The sequence below is a fragment of the Pan paniscus genome, chromosome 4, assembly GCF_029289425.2.
Source record: "Pan paniscus chromosome 4, NHGRI_mPanPan1-v2.0_pri, whole genome shotgun sequence".
In the NCBI taxonomy this organism is placed as follows: domain Eukaryota; kingdom Metazoa; phylum Chordata; class Mammalia; order Primates; family Hominidae; genus Pan; species Pan paniscus.
Window position 1 is genome coordinate 262,612 of NC_073253.2, and position 24,943 is coordinate 287,554.

Consider the following 24,943-nt stretch of genomic DNA (forward strand, 5'->3'; position numbering starts at 1 on the left):
GGGGCATCAACTCTGGAAGAGACCACAGCTCTGGCCAGGACCAGGGTCGCCTCCCGGCCACTTCCGGCTTCTGGGAGATTTCCTTTTCCTTGCAACTGGGGTGGGAGTGGACAGATGACCGTCCCTAGGCCTGTGCTTCAAACCGGAAGCCGTGCTTCTGTGGAAATGAGGCTCCTGGGCCACATGAACTCCTGTGCAAAGGCCTGGAAAATTAACACTTTGAACAAAGTCAGACATGTTTGAGCATTTGTGGCGAGTTTCAGTTGCCAGGGGCCCCAGGGAAGGCTGGACTGCGGCTTGTCTGGCCTCCCCCGCCTCCCTATGGCTTCTGTAGGCGATGTGACTGAATCACAAAACGTAGGCATCTTGCAGTGCCGTGTAAGGAAATGTAAGTACCGTGAACAGTTTCCAGCATGTAATGCGCGAAAAGCCGGGCGTCCACGCCGGTGTTACCGGGGAAGGGTCAGTCACTGCAACCCCGGCATTGCGCCCGCTGTTCCCAGGACGGCCACGTCAGCCCGAGGACCTGCGTCCGCACTGGCTGTTGGTTGGGGCTGTGAGGGACCTAAGGTTGCCTGGGGATTGGAAACGCAAGGGCGTTTTGGAGGCTTGGCAGACTGGGGGCCTGGAGTCGGGGCAGAGGCTCTCCAGGAGCTCCCTGTGGCTCCGGAGCAGCAAGTGGCCTGGTCATCTGCCAGGCACAGTTGGGCATTCCCAGCCTGCCCACGTGGACTCAATCTTTCTTCTTGTATTTGCTTTCTTCTGAGCTGTGTATCCTGAGTTTTTGTTGTTTGTTTTTGCTTTACCTGCATTCGTTTTCTGTTCTTTCTAATTCTGCATGCTTTTTGCACACTGGTGCTTTCTGCAGAAGGGGATGGGGGTGAGAGGTTTTGTGTGGATTGCGTCTGAGGCAAGGTGCCCACAGAGCATGCAGATCAGGAGAGATCTGTGAGGAGGGCCAGGGTCAGAGCGTGGGGTGTGGAGCTCTTGACCCTGGGGACTGCCAGTGTTTGTGTGGGTTGTGTGAGAGTGTGCTTGTGGGGCAGTGTATCTTATGGGGTGTGTTGCAGTGTGAGGTGAGTGAGGTCAGAGGGGGTGTTGCAGTGTGAGGTGAGTGAGGTCAGAGGGGGTTGGGGGTGACGCTTTTGAATCTTGAGACCTTCTCTCAACCCAGAGCTAACAATTTTATCACCGAAAGATAATCTCCTGATGACACTGTGTATTTGTGAGTGATGTCACATGGGGGAAATGGCACCTGCCGCTCTGCGCCCTGCCTCTCTCCGGAAACGGCGCGTCAGGGGTGTCATTTCCATGACAGTAAATGTAGATATACGTTGTTGTTTTTCATGTTTACATAGACGAATTTGGGTATTTACTAAAAATGATTAACACCTACTTCCCTCTGTTGGTGGAAATTTAGGGTGTTTTATTTTACATTCAATGGAATTTCTAAGGAATATTAGTATATCTTATAAAGAAAAGATATAAATAATTTTAGGACAAGTGATAACAGGCAGTCCAAAAGCCAACAGGATGACAGATTGTCTCTGGTTCAGTTCCTCTATGTAAGTGTTAGAAGCAAAGACTGTGCATTTCACCCTTAATTCTAAATATGATAAAAGGAGAGAATTTGCAGTGATTTAATTATTACAATAACATGTACTGAAGTGACAGTTGACAAGCAAAAGGGGACCAACCACTCTGTATTGCCCAGACAAATTCCAGTTAGACTCGACACACATACACAGAGACACACACACTTCCCCATGGAAAACAGGTCCCCTTAGAAACAATAAACTACAAGAGGGCCTGGGACTTCCAGGATGACTGAGTGAGGAACTTGGCAAATTCTCTTCCCCAAAAGCAACCACAAAGCTGAAAAGAATTTTCAAAAACAGTCATTTCAGAATTCTGGAAATGGACTAAAGGCTTGCAAGAAACTGAGAGGCATTGAAACCATTGGCAAGAACAGTGGGAGCCTCTGGCATTTCAGCGGGGACTGCTCCTGTCTCCCCAGGTCCATGGCATGGTAGCACTAGAGGGGAAGACAAGCCACCAGGAGAGCTGACTTGATTTGGGGGAGAGTGTGGAAAAGTCCATGGCCAGCTGTTGTCAGAAACAGGAGAGTATCGGTGGCAGACCGCCAAGGAAGGTCAGCGTCAAGGCTGCTTGAGGTCATGCTGCTCTGTCGGGCAAGCAACAGACCAGTAGATCAGGTAGAAATTCAAAGCAGCAGCAACCCTGTTCTCCAGTGGTTCTGGGAAGCTGGGAAAAAGCACAAGGCTTCATGCAGCCTCAGGGGAAAGCGATATTTTGTTATGGTGGCCCTAGATAACTAACATTATGTTTCAGCACGACCTCTGACTCACCACTGGCATGGGCAGATTCAGAAGAAGACTCAGACTGAATAGGGCTTCCCCTAGACTGTAAGCAGAACAGAGGTGGGGGCTGGGTCTGAGCTGTTTCTCTCTGTATACGCAACACCCTCACAGAATCCAGCACACAGAAGCTGTCCTGTAAATATCAGATGGACAGACAAACAGGTGAGGCACGGACTAGCTGGAGGATCTGCCCACATCAGGACCTTGGAGAGCTCCAGTCCTCAAGATGGGAACTCTCTCTGCTCAGGACTCCAGTGGCTTAAAGGTCTTTCTCAGATCAGCTTTGCCCTCTTTTTTGACTGAGCCTGAAATTCGATACTTTTACCTAAGGTAGAGGTCACAAGGAGCTTAGTTTCAGGAGTCGTGAAAAGATGGTAGGCCCAGAACGTGTAAGTATATGGCAGGACTTTGGGATCCCCATGGATAATCTCAATGCCTCAGACTCCAATAGCGTTTGATATTTATGGCATCCATATTGATATTTCTCCCATGTAGGAGCCCTCAAGCTGTTTCAAAACAGATGGATAGATGCAACATTTGTGCATGTAAGGGCATCATGATAAACTAAATTATGACATGGTTTGAAATAGGTAGGAAATGGACAATTTTGTGAATAACTTATTAAAAATAAAATGATGATTCCAATACCATTGGATAAGAATCTCTAAAACATAACTAAGTTATATAAACTGCTAGCCAGATGGTGGAGCCAGGAGGGGCAAGCGCCGGCACCTTCATGTCTTTTGAACAAGGAAGGTGGTGCCTGCCAGGTAGGAGAGCCCTGCCTCCTCCCAGAAACCCCCACAGCCTTCATCCCACTTGGTCCTGCTGTTCTTACCTGTTGCCCTCTCCATATCTCTTCTTGTTCAGCTTGGTCCATCTCTCTCTGGACTTGCTCCCCATCTCTGTCTCCCTAGTAACTCTTTCCTGTCCGTGTCTGAGAGTCCCTTGGAGAGAAGGCAGCTCCACCTTCTACAAGTGGTCCCTGAAATGCCCTCATCCCTACCTGCCCCAGTTCCCTTGTCGGTATATAAAAATATCTTTACAGTAAAGAACAGAGCACACTCAGCCCCCTGGTTGTTTGATGTCCTGCACAGCCTCAGGACTCTGCAGGGAGTCTCCACCAAGAAGAAGGCCCTCACCAGATTTGGTCTCTCAACGTTGGACTTCTCAGCCTCCACAACTAATTGTACTAATCATCAATTTATTCATGAAGCATGACTTGGATTGAACAAGATAAGCTGGGTCAAGCATTTGAAGACGCTTTTGAGGTACTGAGGCAACATCCAACTTTAGATCCTCAGAACTCCCCTGATGATAAAAATTACGTGTCTTTCATTAACTGTTGTCTTCATATCAGAGGAAATTCCAGCTGCTATGAGTGTTGCCTACAGAGGAACCTGTCTACAATTGGAGAACTGTAATAGCAGGACTGTGGACTTCTATTTTGAAGGAAATATTCATCAGCCTCTGCAGAGCATAACTGAAAACCAGCTGGTACAACCTGCTCTTCTCCAGCAAGAGGAAGAAAAGGCAGGAAGAAGCTCTGGCTATTGAATACCTTCACAAATCCCTGTGTAATTCTGAGATGGCATCTTGTATTCACTGGGAAGATAAAACCAAAGACACCTTTCAGTTTGTAACAAAAACCCAGGAAACTTCTGAACTTTGGGGGAAGAGAAAAAGCAACCAGAGTACCATGACTTTCCAGAAATGGCCAGGGCACTGAGGAGCTGTGGAAGAACTGGGGAAATCACCGAAACCCAGTACCATTTCAGTGAGGCCATTCTCCAAAAACTCCATCTTATTTCTTGGGGAAAGAGTTCTTCTACTTACAATATGATCAACCTGATTAAGAATATATTGGTTTCTATAACTGTGATGCAGATTATAACTATACAAATGCCAATTACCAGAAGCTAAGCCACCCTGATTCCAAAATATAGTCTCACATTTCATGGTTTCCTGGTATCAGAAATCCCTATGAGCCTGAGATTTTTTTCCCTTAAAGCAAATACTGAAGATAAGAAACCAATTAATTTCATTGTTGCTATCTTGTATCCAATGGCATAAAATCTATACTAACTTGATTAGAAATTCTGCCAATGAACAACTTTATTGTTTTGAGTGATGAAGCCCCATTTGAGAATATAGGCTCAATGGCCTTGCTCTTAACTGTTCTCTATGCAGTCACTTTCTTCTGCACTAAAGTGCCAATACAGATACTGAATACATTGATTTAAATACATAGATATATAAATAGATATTTAAATATGCAATATATATGGATACTTTATATATTGATTTAAACATTTTCCTCTCATAGATGAAAAATCACTCTAACATGTATTGATGGCTTCACAAGAAATCATTTACAGAAAATAATGGCATATGATACAGTGTTTGTGCCAAAATGTATTCATGGCTTTAAAAACTTCAGTGGAAATGTCTATTCAGATCCCTAGCCCATTGTTAAATTGGTTTCTGTTTTCTTGCTAAGTTTGAGCTGCTTATAGATGATGGATATTTACCCCTTATAGATGTTGGATATTGACCCCTTGTGGATGTATGGCCGGTGCTTTTCCCAGTATTTAGGTCATCTCTGCACACTGTTGATTGTTTCCTTTGCTGGGTAGAAGTTTTTTGGTTTGATGTAATCCTATTTGTTTAGTTTTACTTTTGTTGCTTGCACTTTTGGTGTTAAGTCCAAAAGAAAATTGCAAACACCAATGTCGTGTAATTTTTACTCTCTGTTTTCTTCTGGTAGTTTTAGAGCAAGTTTATCCAACCTGTGGTCTGTGGGCTGCATGCAGCCCAGGACAGCTTTGAATGTGGCTCAACACAAATATGTAAACTTTCTTAAACATTATGAGATTTTTTTGGTGATTTTTTTTTTAGCTTATCAGCTATTTGTGTGTGTGTGTGTGTGTGTATTTTTTTTTTTTTTTTTTTTTGAGACAGATCCTTGGTCTGTTGCCCAGGCTGGAGTGCAGTGGTGTGATCTTGGCTCACTGCAACCTCTGCCTCCCGGTTCCAGCGATTCTCCTGTCTCAGCCTCCCAAGTAGCTGGGATTACAGGCCCGTGCCACCACACATGGCTAATTTTTGTATTTTTAGTAGAGAAGGGGCTTTTTTTTAATATACTTTACATTCTAGGGTACATCTGCACAATGTGCACGTTTGTTACATATGTATGCATGTGCCATGTTGGTTTGCTGCACCCATTAACTCATCATTTACATTAGGTATTTCTCTTAATACCATCCTTCCCCCAGCTACAGGCCCCAGTGTGTGATGTTCCCTGCTGTGTGCCCAAGTGTTCTCATTGTTCAACTCCCACCTATGAGTGAGAACATGTGGTTGGTTTTGTGTCCTTCTGATAGTTTGCTGAGAATGATGGTTTCCAGCTTCATCCATGTCCCTGCAAAGGACATGAACTCATCCTTTTTTATGGCTGCATAGTATTCCATGGTGTGTATGTGCCACATTTTCTTAATCCAGTCTATCATTGATGGACATTTGGGTTGATTCCAAGTCTTTGCTATTGTGAATAGTGCCACTGTAAACATACATGTGCATGTGTCTTTTATAGTAGCATGATTTATAATCCTTTGGGTATATACCCAGTAATGGGATGGCTGGGTCAAACGGTATTTCTAGTTCCAAATCCTTGAGGAACTGCCACACTGTCTTCCACAATGGTTAAACTAGATTACACTCCCACCAACAGTGTAAAAGCATTCCTATTTCTCCACATCCTCTCCAGCACCTGTTGTTTCCTGACTTTTTAATGATCGCCATTCTAACTGGTGTGAGATGGTATCTCATTGTGGTTTTGATTTGCATTTCTCTGATGGCCAGTGATGATGAGCATTTTTTCATGTGTCTGTTGGCTGCATAAATGTCTTCTTTTGAGAAGTGTCTGTTCATATCTTTCACCCACTTTTTGATGGGGTTGTTTGACTTTTTCTTATAAATTTAAGTTCTTTGCAGATTCTTGATATTAGCCCTTTGTAAGATGGGTAGATTGCAAAAATTTTCTCCCATCCTGTAGGTTGCCTGTTCACTCTGATGATAGTTTCTTTTGCTGTGCAGAAGCTCTTTAGTTTAATGAGATCCCATTTGTCAATTTTGGCTTTTGTTGCCATTGCTTTTGGTGTTTTAGTTATGAAGTCCTTGCCCATGCATATGTCCTGAATGGTATTGCCCAGGTTTTCTTCTAGGGTTTTTATGGTTTTAGATCTAACATTTAAGTCTTTAATCCATCTTGAGTTAATTTTTGTATAAGGTGTAAGGAAGGGATCCAGTTTCAGCTTTCTACATATGGCTGGCCAGTTTTCCCAGCACCGTTTATTAAATAGGAAATCCTTTCCCCATTGTTTGTTGTTGTCAGGTTTGTCAAAGATCAGATGGTTGTAGATGTGTGGTATTATTTCTGAGGGCTCTGATCTGTTCCATTCGTCTGTATCTCTGTGTTGGTACCAGTACCATGCTGTTTTAGTTACTGTAGCCTTGTAGTATAGTTTGAAGTCAGGTAGTGTGATGCCTCCAGCTTTGTTCTTTTTGCTTAGGATTGTCTTGGCAATGCGGGATCTTCTTTGGTTCCATATGAACTTTAAAGTAGTTTTTTCCAATTCTGTGAAGAAAGTCATTGGTAGCTTGATGGGGATGGCATTGAATCTATAAATTACCTTTGGCAGTATGGCCATTTTCACGATATTGATTCTTCCTATCCATGAGCATGGAATGTTCTTCCATTTGTTTGTATCCTCTTTTATTTCATTGAGCAGTGGTTTGTAGTTCTCCTTGAAGAGGTCCTTCACATCCCTTGTAAGTTGGATTCCTAGGTATTTTATTCTCTTTGAAGCAATTGGGAATGGGAGTTCACTCATGATTTGGCTCTCTGTCTGTTATTGGTGTATAAGAATGCTTGTGATTTTTGCACATTGATTTTGTATCCTGAGACTTTGCTGAAGTTGCTTATTAGCTTAAGGAGATTTTGGGCTGAGACGATGGGGTTTTCTAAATATACAATCATGTCATCTGCAAACAGGGACAGTTTGACTTCCTCTTTTCCTAATTGAATACCCTTTATTTCTTTCTCCTGCCTGATTGCCCTGGCCAGAACTTCCAATACTATGTTGAATAGGAGTGGTGAGAGAGGGCATCCCTGTCTTGTGCCAGTTTTTAAAGGGAATGCTTCCAGTTTTTGCCCATTCATTATGATATTAGCTGTGGGTTTGTCATGAATTGCTCTTATTATTTTGAGATACATCCCATCAATACCTAGTTTATTGAGAGTTTTTAGCACGAAGAGCTATTGAATTTTGTCTAAGGCCTTTTCTGCATCTATTGAGATAATCATGTGGTTTTTGTCTTTGGTTCTGTTTATATGATGGATTACATTTATTGATTTGTGTATGTTGAATCAGCCTTGCATCCCAGGGATGAAGCCAACTTGATCGTGGTGGATAAGCTTTTTGATATGCTGCTGGATTCGGTTTGCCAGTATTTTATTGAGGATTTTTACTTCGATGTTCATCAGGGATATTGGTCTAAAATTCTTTTTTTTTGTTGTGTCTCTGCCAGGCTTTGGTATCAGGATGATGCTGGCCTCATAAAATGAGTTATGAAGGATTCCCTCTTTTTCTGTTGATTGGAGTAGTTTCAGAAGGAATGATACTAGCTCTTCTTTATACCTCTGGTAGAATTCAGCTGTGAATCTGTCTGGTCCTGGACTTTTTTTTGTTGGTAGGCTATTAATTATTGCCTCAATTTCAGAGCCTGTTATTGGTCTATTCAGGGATTCAACTTCTTCCTGGTTTAGTCTTAGGAGAGTGTATGTGTCCAGGAATTTATCCATTTCTTCTAGATTTTCTAGTTTATTTGCATAGAGGTGTTTATAGTATTCTCTGATGGTAGTTTATATTTCTGTGGGATTGGTGATGATATCCCCTTTATCATTTTTATTGCTTCTATTTGATTCTTCTCTCTTTTGTTTATTAGTCTTGCTAGCAGTCTACCAAGTTTGTTAATGTTTTCACAAAACCAGCTCCTGGATTCATTTATTTTTTGAAGGGTTTTTGTGTCTCTATCTCCTTCAGTTCTGCTCTGATCTTAGTTATTTCTTGCCTCCTGCTAGCTTTTGACTGTGTTTGCTCTTGCTTCTCTAGTTCTTTTAATTGTGATGTTAGGGTGTTGATTTTAGATCTTTCCTGGTTTCTCTTGTGGGCATGTAGTGCTATAAATTTCCCTCTACACACTGCTTTAAATGTGTCCTAAATCTCTAGGTATGTGTCTTTGTTCTCATTGGTCTCAAAGAACATCTTTATTTCTGCCTTCATTTTGTTATTTACCCAGTAGTCATTCAGGAGCAGGTTGTTCAGTTTCCACATAGTTGTGCGGTTTTGAGTGAGTTTCTTAATCCTGAGTTCTAATTTGATTGCACTGTGGTCTGAGAGACAGTTTGTTATAATTTCTGTTCTTTTACATTGCTGAGGGGTGCTTTACTTGCAACTATGTGGTCAATTTTGGAATAAATGCGATGTGGTGCTGAGGAGAATGTATATTCTGTTGATTTGGGATGGAGAGTTCTGTAGATGTCTATTAGGTCCACTTGGTGCAGAGCTGAGTTCTAGTCCTGGATATCCTTGTTAACTTTCTGTCTCATTGATCTGTCTAATGTTGACAGTGGGGTGTTAAAGTCTCCCATTATTATTGTATGGGAGTCTAAGTCTCTTTTTAGGTGTCTAAGGACTTTCTTTATGAATCTGGGTGCTCCTGTATTGGGTGCATATATATTTAGGAGAGTTAGCTCTTCTTGCTGAATTGATCCCTTTACCATTATGTAATGGCCTTCTTTGTCTCTTTTGATCTTTGTTGGTTTAAAGTCTGTTTTATCAGAGATTAGGATTGCAACCCCTGCTTGTTTTTGTTTTCCATTTGCTTGGTAGATCTTTCTCCATCCCTTTATTTTGAGCCTATGTGTGCCTCTGCACGTGAGATGGGTCTCCTGAATACAACACACTGATGGGTCTTGACTCTTTATCCAATTTGCCAGTCTGTGTCTTTTAATTGGGGCATTTAGCCCATTTACATGTAAGGTTAATATTGTTATGTGTGAATTTGATCCTGTCATTATGATGTTAGCTGGTTATTTTGCTCATTAGTTGAAACAGTTGCTTGATGCAGTTTCTTCCTAGCATTGATGGTCTTTACAATTTGGCATGTTTTTGCAGTGGCTGGTACTGGTTGTTCTTTTCCATGTTTAGTGCTTCCTTCAGGAGCTCTTGTAAGGCAGGCCTGGTGGTGACAAAATCTCTCAGCATTTGCTTGTCTGTAAAGGATTGTATTTCTCCTTCACTTATGAAGCTTAGTTTGGCTGGATATGAAATTCTGGGTTGAAAGTTCTTTCCTTTAAGAATGTTGAATATTGGCCCCCACTCTCTTCTAGCTTGTAGAGTTTCTGCTGAGAGATCAGCTGTTAGTCTGATGAGCTTCCCTTTGTGGGTAACCTGACCTTTCTCTCTGGCTGCCCTTAACGTTTTTTCCTTCATTTCAACGTTGGTAAATCTGACTTATGTGTCTTGGGGTTGCTCTTCTCGAGGAGTATCTTTGTGGCTTTCTCTGTATTTCCTGAATTTGAATGTTGGCCTGCCTTGCCAGGTTGGGGAAGTTCTCCTGGATAATATCCTGAAGAGTATTTTCCAACTTGGTTCCATTCTCCCCATCACTTTCAGGTACACCAATCAGATGTAAATTTGGTCTTTTCACATAGTCCCATATTTCTTGGAGACTTTGTTCATTTCTTTTTACTCTTTTTTTCTCTAAACTTCTCTTCTTGCATCATTTCATTCATTTGATCTTCAATCACTGATACCCTTTCTTCCACTTGATCGAATTGGCTACTGAAGCTTGTGCACGCGTCACATAGTTCTTGTGCCATGGCTTTCAGCTCCATCAGGTCATTTAAGGTCTTCTCTACACTGTTTATTCTAATTAGCCATTCGTCTAATCTTTTTTCAAGGTTTTTAGATTCTTTGTGATAGGTTCGAACATCCTCCTTTAGCTTGGAGAAGTTTGTTATTACTGATCTTCTGAAGCCTACTTCTGTCAACTTGTCAAAGTCATTCTCTGTCCACCTTTGTTCCATTGCTGGTGAGGAGCTGTGTTCCTTTGGAGGAGAAGAGGTGCTCTGATTTTAGAATTTGCAGCTTTTCTGCTCTGGTTTCTCCCCATCTTTGTGGTTTTATCTACCTTTGGTCTTTGATGATGGTGACCTACAGATGAGGCTTTGGTGTGGATGTCCTTTTTGTTGATGTTGATGCTATTCCTTTCTAATTGTTAGTTTTCCTTGTAACAGTCAGAACCCTCAGCTGCAGGTCTGTTGGAGTTTGCTGGAGGTCCACTGCAGACCCTGTTTGTGTCACCAGTGGAGGCTGCAGAACAGCAAATATTGCAGAACACAAAATGTTGCTGCCTGATCCTTCCTCTGGAAGCTTCGTCTCAGAGGGGCACCTGGCTGTATGAGGTGTCAGTCGGCCCCTACTAGGAGATGTCTCCCAGTTAGGCTACTCAGGGGTGAGGGACCCACTTGAGGAGGCAGTTCTGTCCGTTCTCAGATCTCAAACTCCATGCTGGGAGAACCACTCCTCTCTTCAAAGCTGTCAGACAGGGACATTTAAGTCTGCAGAAGTTTCTGCTGCCTTTTGTTCGGCTATGCCCTGCCCCCAGAGGTGGAGTCTACAGAGGCAGGCAGGCCTCCTTGAGCTGTGGTGGGCTCCACCCAGTTCGAGCTTCCCAGCCACTTTGTTTACCTACTCAAGCCTCAGCAATGGCAGGTGCCCCTCCCCCAGCCTCGCTGCTGCCTTGCAGTTTGATCTCAGACTGCTGTGCTAGCAGTGAGCAAGGCTCCATGGGCGTGGGACCCTCCCGGCCAGGGGCGGGATATAATCTCCTGGTGTGCCGTTTGCTAAGACCATTGGAAAAGCACAGTATTAGGGTGGGAGTGTCCCGATTTTCCAGGTACCGTCTGTCACGGCTTCCCTTGGCTAGGAAAGGGAATTCCCCGATCCCTTGCACTTCTTGGGTGAGACGATGCCCCACCCTGCTTCGGCTCACACTCCGTGGCTGCACCCACTGTCCAACAAGTCCCAGTGAGATGAACCCAGTACCTCAGTTGGAAATGCAGAAATCATCCATCTTCTGCGTCGTTCATGCTGGGAGCCATAGACTGGAGCTGTTCCTATTCGGTCGTCTTGGATCTCTGCCTCGAGAAGGGGTTTCATTATGTTGGCCAGACTGGTCTCGAACTCCTGACCTCATGATCTGCCTGCCTTGGCCTCCCAAAATGCTGGGATTACAGGCATGAGCCACCGTGCTCAGCCTGTTAGTATATTTTATGTGTGGCCCAAGACAATTCTTCTTCCAATGTGGCTCAGAGAAGCCAAACAAGTGGACACCCGTTTTAGAGTTTCTAGTGTTATGTTACAGTCTTTGTTCCATTTTAAGTTGATTTTTGAATACAGTGTGAGATAGGGGTCCACTTTCATTCTTCTGCATGTTTTCCCGGCATCATTTATTGAAGAGACTGTCCTTGTCTTCTTGGCACCGTTGTTGAAATCAGTTAACTCTACATGCATGAGTTCATTTCTAGGCTCTCTGTTCAGTTCCACTGGTTAACGTGTCTGTTTTTTCTTCTTTTTTTTTTGGTCAATTTTATGCTATTTTAATTACTATGGCTTTGGAGTGTACTTTGAGGTCAGGTGGTGTGATACTTAACAGCTTTGTTCTTATTGCTCATGGTTGTCCTGGCTATTCATGGTTTTATGAGGTTCTATATGAATTTTTTGATTACTATTTTTTATTTCTATGAAACAGACATTGGGATCTTGTTAAGGATTACATTGAAAGTGTTGGTTGCTTTGGGTACTATGGACTTCTTAACCATATTAAGTATCCAATCCATGAATATGGGATATCTTTCTATTTATTTGTGTCATCTTCAGTTTATTTCCCCAATGTTTTATAGTTTTCATTGGCAGGTCTTTCACATCCTGGGTTAAATTTATTCCTAGGTAATTTGTTAAAGCTATTATGAGTGGGATTGTTCTCTTGATTTCTTTTTCAGATAGTTCATTGTCAGTATATAGAGAGACTACTGATTTTTGTGTGTTGATTTTGAGTCCTTCAGCTTTACTGTACTTGTTTATAAGTTCTGAGAGTGTTTTTGTGATGATATAGTGTGGCTATCTCCCCACCCAAATCTCATCTTCAATTATAGTTCCCATAATCCTCATATGTCTTGGGAGGGACCTGCTGGGAGGTAATTTAATCATGGGGGTGATTACCCTCATGCTGTTCTCGAGATAGTAAGTTCTCATGAGATCTGATGTTTGTTTGTTTGTTTGTTTTTGAGACAGAGTCTTGCTCTGTCACCCAGGCTGGAGTGCAGTGGTGCAGTCTCGGCTCACTGCAACCTCCGCCTCATGGGTTCAAGCGATTCTCCTGCCTCAGCCTCCCCAGTAGCTGGGATTATATTGCCTTGGCCTCCCAAAGTGCTGTGATTACAGGCATGAGCCAGCACACTCGGCCCTGAGATCTGATGATTTTATAAGGAGCTTTTCCCCCTTTTGCTCTGCACTTCTCCTTGCTGCTGCCATGTCAAGAAGGATGTGTTTACTTCCCTTCCAACTGATTGTAAGCTTCCTGAGGCCTCCCCAGCCATGCTGAACTGTGAGTCAATTAAATCTCTTTCCTTTATAAATTACCCAGTCTCAGGTATATCTTTATTAGCAGGGTGAGAATGGACTAATACAGTAAGTTGGTACCACAGAGAGTGGGGCACTGCTGTAAAGATACCCAAAAATGTGGAAGCAACTTTGGAACTGGGTAATAGGCAGAGATTGGAACTGTTTGGAGAACTCAGAAGAGGACAGGAAAGTGTGGGCAAGTTAGGAACTTCCTAGAGACTTGTTGAATGGCTTTGGCCAAAATGCTGATAGCGATATGGACAATGAAGTCCAGGCTGAGGTGGTCTTAGATGGAGATGAGGAGCTTTTTGGGAACTGCAGTAAAGGTCACTCTTGCTATGCAAAGAGGCTGGTGGCATTTTTCCCCTGCCCTAGAGATCTGTGAAACTTCGAACTTGAGAGAGATGATTTAGGGTATCTGGCAGAAGAAATTTCTAAATGGCAAAGCATTCAAGAGGAAGCAGAATATAAAAGTTTAGAAAATTTGCAGCCGGAAGATGTGATAGAAAAGAAAACCCCATTTTCTGGGGAGAAATTCAAGCCAGCTCCGGACGTTTGCATAAGTAACAAGGAGCCAAAATTTAATCACCAAAACAATGGGGAAAATGTCTCTAAGGCATGTCAGAGACTTTCACAGCAACTCCTCCCATCACAGTCATGGAGGCCTAGGAGGGAAAAATGGTTTCACTGGCTGGGCCCAAGGCCCCCCTGCTATGTGCAGCCTAGGGACTTGGTGCTTTGTGTCCCAGTCACTCCAGCCGTGGCTAAAAGGGACCAAGGTACAGCTTCAGAGGGTGCAAGGCCCAAGCCAAGAATTGAAGTTTGGGAACCTCTGCCTAGATTTCAGAGGATGTATGGAAACACCTGGGTGTCCAAGCAGAAGCTTGCTGCAGGGGCAGAGCCCTCATGGAGAACCTTTGCTAGGGCCATGCGGAAGAGAAATGTGGGGTTGGAAGCCCCATACAGAGTCCCCACTGGGGCACTGCTTGGTGGAACTGTGAGAAGAGGGTCACCATCCTCCAGACCCCAGAATGGTAGATCCCTGACAGCTTGCACCATGCACCTGGAAAAGCTGCAGACATTCAATGCCAGCCCATGAAAACAGCCAGGAGGGGGGCTGTACCCTGCAAAGACACAGGGGTGGAGCTGCCCAAGGCCATGGGAGCCCACCTCTTGCGTCAGCATGCCCTGGATGTGAGAAATGGAGTCAAAGGAGATCATTTTGGAACTTTAAGGTTTAATGACTGCCCTATTGGATTTTGGACTTGCATGGGGCCTGTAGCCCCTTGGTTTTGGCCAATTTCTACCATTTGGAATGGGTGTATTTAGCCAATGCCTGTACCCCCATTGTATTTAGGAACTAACTAACTTGCTTTTGATATTACAGGCTCACAGGCAGAAGGGACTTGCCTTGTCTCAGATGAGACTTTGGACTTGGACTTTTGAGTTAATGGTGGAATGAGCTAAGACTTTGGAGGACAGTTGGAAGGGCATGATTGTGTTTTGAAATGTGAGGACATGAGATTTGAGAGGGGCCGGGGTGGAATGTGTCCCCACCCAAATCTCATCTGGAGTTGTAGTTCCCATAATCCCCACGTGTCTTGGGAGGGACCCAGTGGGAGGTAATTTAATTGTGGGGGCAGTTACCCTTATGCTGTTCTCATGATAATGAGTCCGTTCTCATGAGATCTGATGGTTTTATAAGGGGCTTTTCCCCCTTTTGCTCTGCACTTCTCCTTGCTGCCACCAAGTGAAGAAAGACGCGTTTGCTTCCCCTTCCACCATGATTATAAGCTTCCTGAGGCCTCCCCAGCCATGCTGAACTGTAAGTCAGTTAAACCACTGTCTTTTACAAATTACCCAGTCTCGGGTATGTCTTTATTAGCAGTATGAGAACAGACTAATACAGGTGGAGTCTGAGTTTTCCACATACAGGATCACTTTGTCAGTAAACAATGGCAGTTTCACTCACTCTTTTCTTATGTGGCTGTCTTCTGGTTTTTTCCATGCCTGATTACCCCAGCAAGGACTTCCATTTATATTAATACATTGCATGGATGTAGCAAGAGTGGGCATCCTTGTCTTGTTTCAGATCTTTGAGGAAAGGCTTTCAGTTTTTCAACACTGAATATAATGTTGGCTCTGGACTTCTTATAAATGGTCTTTATTGTGTTGAGGTACATTCTTTCTATTTTTAATTTGGTGAGTTTTTAACAGGAGGGAATGTTCAGCTTTATCAAATGCCTTTTCTGTGTCTGATGGGGAAATCATATGATTTTTGTTTTTCATTCTATTGGTGTAATATCTCATATTTGCTGATTTGCATATGTTGAACCATCCTTGCATCCCAAGGATAAAGACATTTCTCAAAAGAAGACATAAAAATGGCCAACAGATATGAGAAGAAAATGCTTGACACGACTGTCATTAGAAAATGCAAATTCAGACTACAATGAGATATCATATCTCATCTGTCAGAATGCCTTTTATCAAGAAGATGAAAGACAAGTGTTGGCAAGGATGTGGAGAAAAGGGAACTCTTACACATTTGGTGGAAATATAACTTAGTACAGCCATTATGGAAAATAGTATGGAGGTTCCTCAAAAAACTAAAAATAAGCCACTGCACTCCAGTCTGGGCAACAGAGAGAGACCTCGTCTCAACAACAACAAAACCTAAAAACAGAATTACCCTATGATCCAGCAGTCCCACTTCTGGTTATTTACCCAAAAGATGTGAAATCAGTTTGTCAAACAGATGTCTGCACTCCAGTGTTTACTGAAGCACTATTCAAAATAGCCAAGTCATAGAATCAAAAATAGCAGCAGATGAAATGGATAATGAAAATGTGCATATACATCATTGAAGACTTTTCTCCCTTAAAAAAGAAGAAAATTCTTACATTTATGATGACACGGATGTAACTGGAGAACATTATGTCAAATGAAATGAGCCAGGAATGGAAAGAGAAATACCACATGTTCTCACTTACATGTGGAATCTGAAACAATTGGACTTATAGAGGCAAAGAGCAGACTGATGGTTACAATGGTTTGGGGGATGGGAAGATGATTGTCAAAGTACAAAATCTCAGAAAGAATACATATGTTTTTCTTTTTTGATTTAGATAGCATAGTGTGGTGAATCTAGTTAATAACAGAGTATTACACATTTAAAAATTGCTAAGAAAGTAAATTTCAAGTGTGCTTAACACAAAAAATGTTAAGTATTTGAGGTGCTGGATATGTTAACCAGCTTGATGTAATTATGTCACATTGTATTCATAAATTACAACATCATTTTACACCTCATACATTTACACCGTTTTTTAAATAAAAAAAATAACAAAAGGACAAAGATCACAGTTGCAAAGAGGTAAAAAGGCATAAAACCAAGTCACAAAAGTAGCAGAAACATCCAGCAATTATATGAATTGAGTGTTCCGAGGACTTCAGATAGGTGGCTTTTTCTTTCCTTCCCAGGGCCTGGCTCCTTTCAGAGTTCCAGCCTCTCGAGTGATTTCTCCAGAGCCCACTCAGTGACACCTCTTATTTGACACATGCCTCTGCCTGTATATTCTGTGACCAAACAGGGTTTTACTTGTGTTTGGTTTATTTCAGATGCAAAAGAGAGCTTGGCATATATGCCTGGGAAGTGGAAATGTTGGAAATTCTGGGCCTCTGAAATAAGGATTGCTCAGAAAGTCAGTATTTTTTCCCACAACCAGGGGAACCACAGCTAACTGGCCCTTCTCTATCCAGACAGGACTGGTCCTATGTGGATTTTAGTGGCTGTTTTGGACCCCTCTGAGTCAAGGGCAGGAGGCCCTTCCCCCGGTCACATTGGCCTTTCCAGGCCCTTCTCCTGCCCTGTGTCCTGTGGTGTGACAGTGATGACCATGTCCCTTTTGGAGCAAGTGTTGTGAGCTCAGGGATGGATTCAGGCTCAGCTTTGAGATACTCAGCACAGGCTTTTAAAACCCACTCTGTCCTGGTAACATCACTTATGTATTCGGGCCTGGAGGAGCCTCAAGATTGCAGAGGTGAAATGTTTTGTATTTTTTGTGTAATTTGTGCCATAAAGAACCACCAGGGTCTGAACGTCATAAAGCAAGAGGCAGAGTTCCTGATTCTCTGGGAATGTTGTTCTTAGGATGGTTTACAGAAACACTTGCTGGAGGCAGGTAATTTCGTCTGGCTATTTCAATGTGGTGAAGGACACAGCATTATTTTTAGACAACACCAGGTGCCATTAGCAAACTGTATTTGCGTTAATCTTTTCCGCAGTGGGTGGGGATGGCCAGATGCACCCGGCTTCTGACTTACTCTTATGTCAGACTCACTTGGGGGGCTCTGATGCTTGGGAACAGAGATGGGCCTGGGACATAGGAGCCACTCCTTGTCCAGAATATTAAGTTCCCACCTTCAAGGGACTTTCTGAATTGGTAAATATGAAGCACCATGAAAAAAACGAATAGAAACATTTTCACATCTACTTAAGCTATAACTGGGAGCCACAGTGATGTGCTGCTGAGGCGAATCACCCCTTTGATTGCAGTGCAGCCGTCTTTACAGCAGCCGACCGTGTCCGGACACCCAGTGTCTCTGTGCTCCGAGGCTGGGGAAAATAGGGTGCACCCAGCAAGTCCAAGTGGAGTCCACCTTTGCCTCTCCACCAGGCATTGCAGAAAACCTGCTGTGAGGCTGCTGCGCTGCCTGCCTGCATGGCCTAGTTCTCCCCCCGACTGAGCAGATTCCTTCAGTGCCATGTGCAGCAGAGAGGGAAGGTGGTGAGACGCGGGCTATGAAGCTGCTCAGTGCAGATCTCGAGTCTCGTCCCACCCCACAGCTGCTGTCTGGTGGTGCGGCTCCAGCATGAGGGGCTGGTGTGAATCCCATGTCTCCATCAAGTTGAGTCCCAACCCCCATTCCCCAGGAGGCCCTGAAACATAAGCGGCTGGGTCCCACTCACTGTCCACTACCTGGAGGCCCTGAAACACAGGCAGCCGGGTCTCACTCACTATCCACTCCCCGGAGGCCCTGGAACACAGCAGGCCGGGTCTCACTCACTGTCCACTCCCCGGAGGCCCTGAAACACAGCAGGCCGGGTCTCACTCACTGTCCACTCCCCGGAGGCCCTGGAACACAGCAGGCCGGGTCCCACTCACTGTCCTCTCCCCGGAGGCCCTGGAACACAGCAGGCCGGGTCCCACTCACTGTCCACTCCCCGGAGGCCCTGGAACACAGCAGGCCGGGTCCCACTCACTGTCCACTCCCCGGAGGCCCTGGAACACAGCAGGCCGGGTCCCACTCACTGTCCACTCCCCGGAGGCCCTGGAACACAGCAGGCCGGGTCCCACTCACTGTCCACTCCCCGGAGGCCCTGGAACACAGCAGGCCGGGTCCCACTCACTGTCCACTCCCCGGAGGCCCTGGAACACAGCAGGCCGGGTCCCACTCACTGTCCACTCCCTGGAGGCCCTGGAACACAGCAGGCCGGGTCCCACTCACTGTCCACTCCCCGGAGGCCCTGGAACACAGCAGGCCGGGTCCCACTCACTGTCCACTCCCGGTGGCCCTGGAACACAGCAGGCCGGGTCTCAACTCCCTCGATCCTCTGCTTTCAGGGCCAGAGCCCGGAGTGAGGCCTCACCTCGCCCACAGATCAACCTGCCTGGCCCCGCCCCAGGAGACCTGCAGGGTCAGGGCCACAGCCTGCCCATCCCTTCCTAAATGGCTTGTCACGGACTTCTTACCTTCCCTGGGTCTTCCCCGGGCCAGAGGCCCTTTAGGCTTGTCCTTTTATGGTCCAGTGTCTCTGAGTAGTGCCAAGGGCTGCTGAGATTGGACCTGAGGCAGCTTGGCATTTCAGAAGGAGTGTGACACGTGGAGTGGGGGACACCGGGGCTCCCTCCACACACGGACAGATGACCGTGAGGCATTCTCATAGTGGGGCCTCAGTGTCCTCATCTCTCAGAAGAGGGATTGATGACAAAGTCTCTAAGTCATTCCAGCCCCAATCTCCCTCAGTGCTTTCCCAGGCCAGGGTCTTTGCTGGGGAACTGGGGAGCTGTGGGAAGGTGAGGAGCTGTGAAGAGAGGAGGCTGGGCTGGGGAGAGCTGCTGCAGGGAGAGGCTGAGCACAGGCCCCAGGAACAGCTTGACCTGACCTGATCCCAGCTCCACCACCCGCTCCGTCTTGGGCCTCACCTGTGTAACGTGCAGTGCTGAGAGTCAGTTCTCTTGAGTGCTGTTGTGAGAGTTAACTGAGGTGATGCGGGAGAGGAGCTCAACATACGACCTCCATGGGGGAGCCCTTGATAACGTTATGGCTGTCATCAGGGAAAATCCATGTTTCCACTGAGGGGAGCAGAAAAGACGCCTCCAGGACACAAGGTGAGAAGAGATGCAAAGCAGGGGCCCCAGGATGTGCATCCAGAGGTCGGGAGGGTGGTTTGTGGAGTCTGCCCCCCACGTTCCAGGCCACCCCAGGCAGAAGGCAGAGTGTGTGTGTACACGCGTGTTTGTGTCTTGTGTGCACAGGTGTGTTTGTGGGTGTGTGCACACTGTCTGTGGGGGCAGGGCAGGCCTGGGGAGTCGGGAAACGGATCCAGTTCCCATCCCACCTGTCCCGCTGCATGGCTGCAGCCTCAGCCCTCAAACTGCAGAAAGTCTCCTCGCAGGTTTTTGTTCTTCTTTCTTTTTCCTTTGGCCCCATTTTTTTTCCTTCTTTTTTGCTTTTCTTATCTTCTTCCCCATCATTTTAACGATTTAGTCTCTCTCATATTTGTCTCCTTTTATAATAAGAATACCTATTTGTAAAATACCACATAGGTTTTCCGAGGATGGCCCTGCCCAGTGTTCCAGTTCCCAAGACAAGAGTTCTTTTTCCTCTACCCTAGCCCCCGTGCCCTCTTCCTTCATGGCAACACTGGCACCACCATATTGGTAGTAAAAACTTCCACAAGTGCTTCCTCGTTTGATCTTCCCAAAATCTGGGGACAGGACTGGTAGACAGTGGTGGTCACACCATCCTGCTGCACTGGGGGGTCCTGGGCCCATCTGTCCCCTCCTTCAGACCTGCACAGGGCCTCTTCCTCTTCCACCTCATCCTCAGGTGCACTGGGGTCTGCAGAAAACCCTGGCTGCAGAGCGCGAGGTGAGGGGGGCAGAGCGCGAGGTGAGGGGCGGCTGAGCGCGGGGTGAGGGGCGGCTGAGCGCGAGGTGAGGGGCGGCTGAGCGCGAGGTGAGGGGGGCAGAGCGCGAGGTGAGGGGCGGCTGAGCGCGAGGTGAGGGGGGCAGAGCGCGAGGTGAGGGGCGGCTGAGCGCGAGGTGAGGGGCGGCTGAGCGCGAGGTGAGGGGGGCAGAGCGCGAGGTGAGGGGCGGCTGAGCGCGAGGTGAGGGGGGCAGAGCACGAGGTGAGGGGCGGCAGAGGGCGAGGTGAGGGGCGGCAGAGCGCGGGGTGAGGGGCGGCTGAGCGCGGGGTGAGGGGCGGCTGAGCGCGAGGTGAGGGGGGCAGAGCGCGAGGGGAGGGGCGGCTGAGCGCGAGGTGAGGGGCGGCTGAGCGCGAGGTGAGGGGCGGCTGAGCGCGAGGTGAGGGGGGCTGAGCGCGAGGTGAGGGGCGGCTGAGCGCGAGGTGAGGGGGGCAGAGCGCGAGGTGAGGGGCGGCTGAGCGCGAGGTGAGGGGCGGCTGAGCGCGAGGTGAGGGGGGCAGAGCGCGAGGTGAGGGGCGGCTGAGCGCGAGGTGAGGGGGGCAGAGCACGAGGTGAGGGGCGGCAGAGGGCGAGGTGAGGGGCGGCAGAGCGCGGGGTGAGGGGCGGCTGAGCGCGGGGTGAGGGGCGGCTGAGCGCGAGGTGAGGGGGGCAGAGCGCGAGGTGAGGGGCGGCTGAGCGCGAGGTGAGGGGGGCAGAGCGCGAGGTGAGGGGCGGCTGAGCGCGAGGTGAGGGGCGGCTGAGCGCGAGGTGAGGGGGGCAGAGCACGAGGTGAGGGGGGCAGAGCGCGAGGTGAGGGGCGGCAGAGCGCGAGGTGAGGGGGGCAGAGCGCGAGGTGAGGGGCGGCTGAGCGCGAGGTGAGGGGGGCAGAGCACGAGGTGAGGGGCGGCAGAGGGCGAGGTGAGGGGCGGCAGAGCGCGGGGTGAGGGGCGGCTGAGCGCGGGGTGAGGGGCGGCTGAGCGCGGGGTGAGGGGGGCAGAGCGCGAGGTGAGGGGCGGCTGAGCGCGAGGTGAGGGGGGCAGAGCACGAGGTGAGGGGCGGCAGAGGGCGAGGTGAGGGGCGGCAGAGCGCGGGGTGAGGGGCGGCTGAGCGCGGGGTGAGGGGCGGCTGAGCGCGGGGTGAGGGGGGCAGAGCGCGAGGTGAGGGGCGGCTGAGCGCGAGGTGAGGGGGGCAGAGCGCGAGGTGAGGGGCGGCTGAGCGCGAGGTGAGGGGCGGCTGAGCGCGGGGTGAGGGGCGGCTGAGCGCGAGGTGAGGGGGGCAGAGCGCGAGGTGAGGGGCGGCTGAGCGCGAGGTGAGGGGCGGCTGAGCGCGAGGTGAGGGGGGCAGAGCACGAGGTGAGGGGCGGCAGAGGGCGAGGTGAGGGGCGGCAGAGCGCGGGGTGAGGGGCGGCTGAGCGCGAGGTGAGGGCGGCTGAGCACGAGGTGAGGGGCGGCAGAGGGCGAGGTGAGGGGCGGCAGAGGGCGAGGTGAGGGGCGGCTGAGCGCGAGGTGAGGGGCGGCTGAGCGCGAGGTGAGGGGCGGCTGAGCGCGAGGTGAGGGGGGCAGAGCGCGAGGTGAGGGGCGGCTGAGCGCGAGGTGAGGGGGGCAGAGCGCGAGGTGAGGGGCGGCAGAGGGCGAGGTGAGGGGCGGCAGAGCGCGGGGTGAGGGGCGGCTGAGCGCGGGGTGAGGGGCGGCTGAGCGCGAGGTGAGGGGCGGCTGAGCGCGAGGTGAGGGGCGGCAGAGCGCGGGGTGAGGGGCGGCTGAGCGCGGGGTGAGGGGCGGCAGAGCGCGAGGGGAGGGGGGCTGAGCGCGAGGGGAGGGGCGGCTGAGCGCGAGGGGAGGGGCGGCTGAGCGCGAGGTGAGGGGCGGCTGAGCGCGAGGTGAGGGGGGCAGAGCGCGAGGTGAGGGGCGGCTGAGCGCGAGGTGAGGGGGGCAGAGCGCGAGGTGAGGGGCGGCTGAGCGCGAGGTGAGGGGCGGCTGAGCGCGAGGTGAGGGGGGCAGAGCGCGAGGTGAGGGGCGGCAGAGCGCGAGGTGAGGGGGGCAGAGCACGAGGTGAGGGGCGGCAGAGGGCGAGGTGAGGGGCGGCAGAGCGCGGGGTGAGGGGCGGCTGAGCGCGGGGTGAGGGGCGGCTGAGCGCGAGGTGAGGGGGGCTGAGCGCGAGGGGAGGGGCGGCTGAGCGCGAGGTGAGGGGCGGCTGAGCGCGAGGTGAGGGGCGGCTGAGCGCGAGGTGAGGGGGGCAGAGCGCGAGGTGAGGGGCGGCTGAGCGCGAGGTGAGGGGGGCAGAGCGCGAGGTGAGGGGCGGCTGAGCGCGAGGTGAGGGGCGGCTGAGCGCGAGGTGAGGGGGGCAGAGCGCGAGGTGAGGGGCGGCTGAGCGCGAGGTGAGGGGGGCAGAGCACGAGGTGAGGGGCGGCAGAGGGCGAGGTGAGGGGCGGCAGAGCGCGGGGTGAGGGGCGGCTGAGCGCGGGGTGAGGGGCGGCTGAGCGCGAGGTGAGGGGGGCAGAGCGCGAGGTGAGGGGCGGCTGAGCGCGAGGTGAGGGGGGCAGAGCGCGAGGTGAGGGGCGGCTGAGCGCGAGGTGAGGGGCGGCTGAGCGCGGGGTGAGGGGCGGCTGAGCGCGAGGGGAGGGGCGGCAGAGCGCGGGGTGAGGGGCGGCTGAGCGCGAGGGGAGGGGCGGCTGAGCGCGAGGGGAGGGGCGGCAGAGGGCGAGGGGAGGGGCGGCTGAGCGCGAGGGGAGGGGCGGCAGAGGGCGAGGGGAGGGGCGGCTGAGCGCGAGGGGAGGGGCGGCTGAGCGCGAGGGGAGGGGCGGCTGAGGGGCGGCAGAGGGGGAGGGGAGGGGCGGCAGAGGGGGAGGGGAGGGGCGGCTGAGCGCGAGGGGAGGGGCGGCAGAGCGCGAGGGGAGGGGCGGCAGAGGGCGAGGGGAGGGGCGGCAGAGGGCGAGGGGAGGGGCGGCTGAGGGCGAGGGGAGGGGCGGCTGAGTGGCGGCAGAGGGCGAGGCGAGTGCCGCAGAGGGCGAGGCGGGAAGCGGCAGAGGGTGAAGGCATCTTCCTGGTGCTGAGCCTTCTCTGTGGCTTCTTAGTCTGCATTCCGCCCTCCCGGGAGAGAGACAAACCTCACCGGGTTTGCTGTGAAAACACCGGGTGGATGGTGGCCAGACCTCACACGGAGATAAAGGGCCCAAGAAAAGGAGCACATTTTGGGCAAGGGAGAACTCTAGTGCTTGCAAACGACTGAAACCCTGGCGTGGCAAAGTGTTCTCTGGGCAGTGGACAGCGGCGTGGTGGCCATTTAAGCTGGTGTCAACCTGAAACCTGGATCAGTTTCACTGTTAGGACATCTGTTACGTGGCACGCAGGCACCTCTAGGAGCCCAGAGAGGGCACTTGGAACATCCTGCTTCCAACTCATGATTATCCATAGAAGGGCTTTCTGCAGCGTAGGCGAATCTTGATTTTCTCATTTCCAGACTTTGCTTGTTCTTCTGTCATTGAAGCTTGATTTTCTCATTTCCAGCCTTTGCTTGCTCCTCTGTCTTTGTAACCCAGTGTGGCCTCATTTTGCACCACGGGGATGTATAATGAGTATTCAGCCCACAGGAACATTGACAACATACCCACGCTCTCTGCTGCTCTTGTGGCTTTCATTCAAACAAGAACCAGTGGAGAAACCCTGAGGTAAGTGGTGGCCTCCCATAATTACAGGTGTGTTTCACGCTGCGGCATGTGGACCTTAAGTATTAACAGAAGTTGAAGATAAAGCCTAAAAGCCAACTCTGCTGAGAGGTGGAGGTCAGGGGCGGGTCTGGGTATGAGCCCACCCGTCACGCTCATCTGCAGTCTCCAGGCTTCATTCTCTGCCATGCCGCCTTCAACAGTATTTTTAAGAGTTTTCATTCTCATCAAAGGGGTGGAGATTAAATGGTGTCCTCACCCCAAAAGGTGCCCTGCCCTTACTGTTTGACCACAGAGGGCTGCTGGGAGTAAGGAGGTCTGGCGTCGGCCATGGCAGTGGGTCAGAAGACACGGGGTCCCCGCTGGCTTTCCGAGTATCGGCTGCGACCCACTGAACTCAGCCATTGAGCAGCTCCTCTGTCCTGGGTGCAGGCATCGCACCCAGTGCTGCTGTGGAAACCTCTGTGCTAGGGACAGAAATAGGAGGAGGAAGAGGTGGGGACTGGCTGGGAGACTCCATGGGAGAGGAGGCCTAGGAGGGACAGGGGTCAGGAGGTCTCCTCAGCAGAGCCTGCTGGCAGCGGGGGAATTAGCCTACACCAGAAGTGGCAGGGCGCCACACAGAGAGGTGGTGGATGGAGGATGCACTGGGCAATGTCTTAAAGCCCCAGTTAGCTGGGGGTGCAGCGAGGAGCTGTGGAGGGTTGCCCCAGATGCAGAGTCGACATCGTCCTTCTGTATCTGTTCCCCTGTGCTTAGCGTCCTGTGTGACCCGGAGTGGATGCCCCATGTGCATGACGATGCTGGGTAGGTCAGCCTCATGTGCTGCAGGGTGAGTTGACTGGCAGATCCTCCCGCAGGTGTCTGGGCAAGAGGGGACAGGGCTGATCTAATTAGGGCCAGGACCATTCATCACTGTCCCAGCATACCGCAGCCCCTGGGGATGCAGAGGGGAGGA

General features: G+C 49.7%; 1 pseudogene; it reads left to right on the forward strand.

Moving 5' to 3' along the window:
- The first annotated feature begins 3,522 nt into the window (after positions 1-3,522).
- LOC134730408 (transcription factor Spi-C-like) lies at positions 3,523-4,327 on the forward strand (annotated as a pseudogene).
- Positions 4,328-24,943: the final 20,616 nt, after the last annotated feature.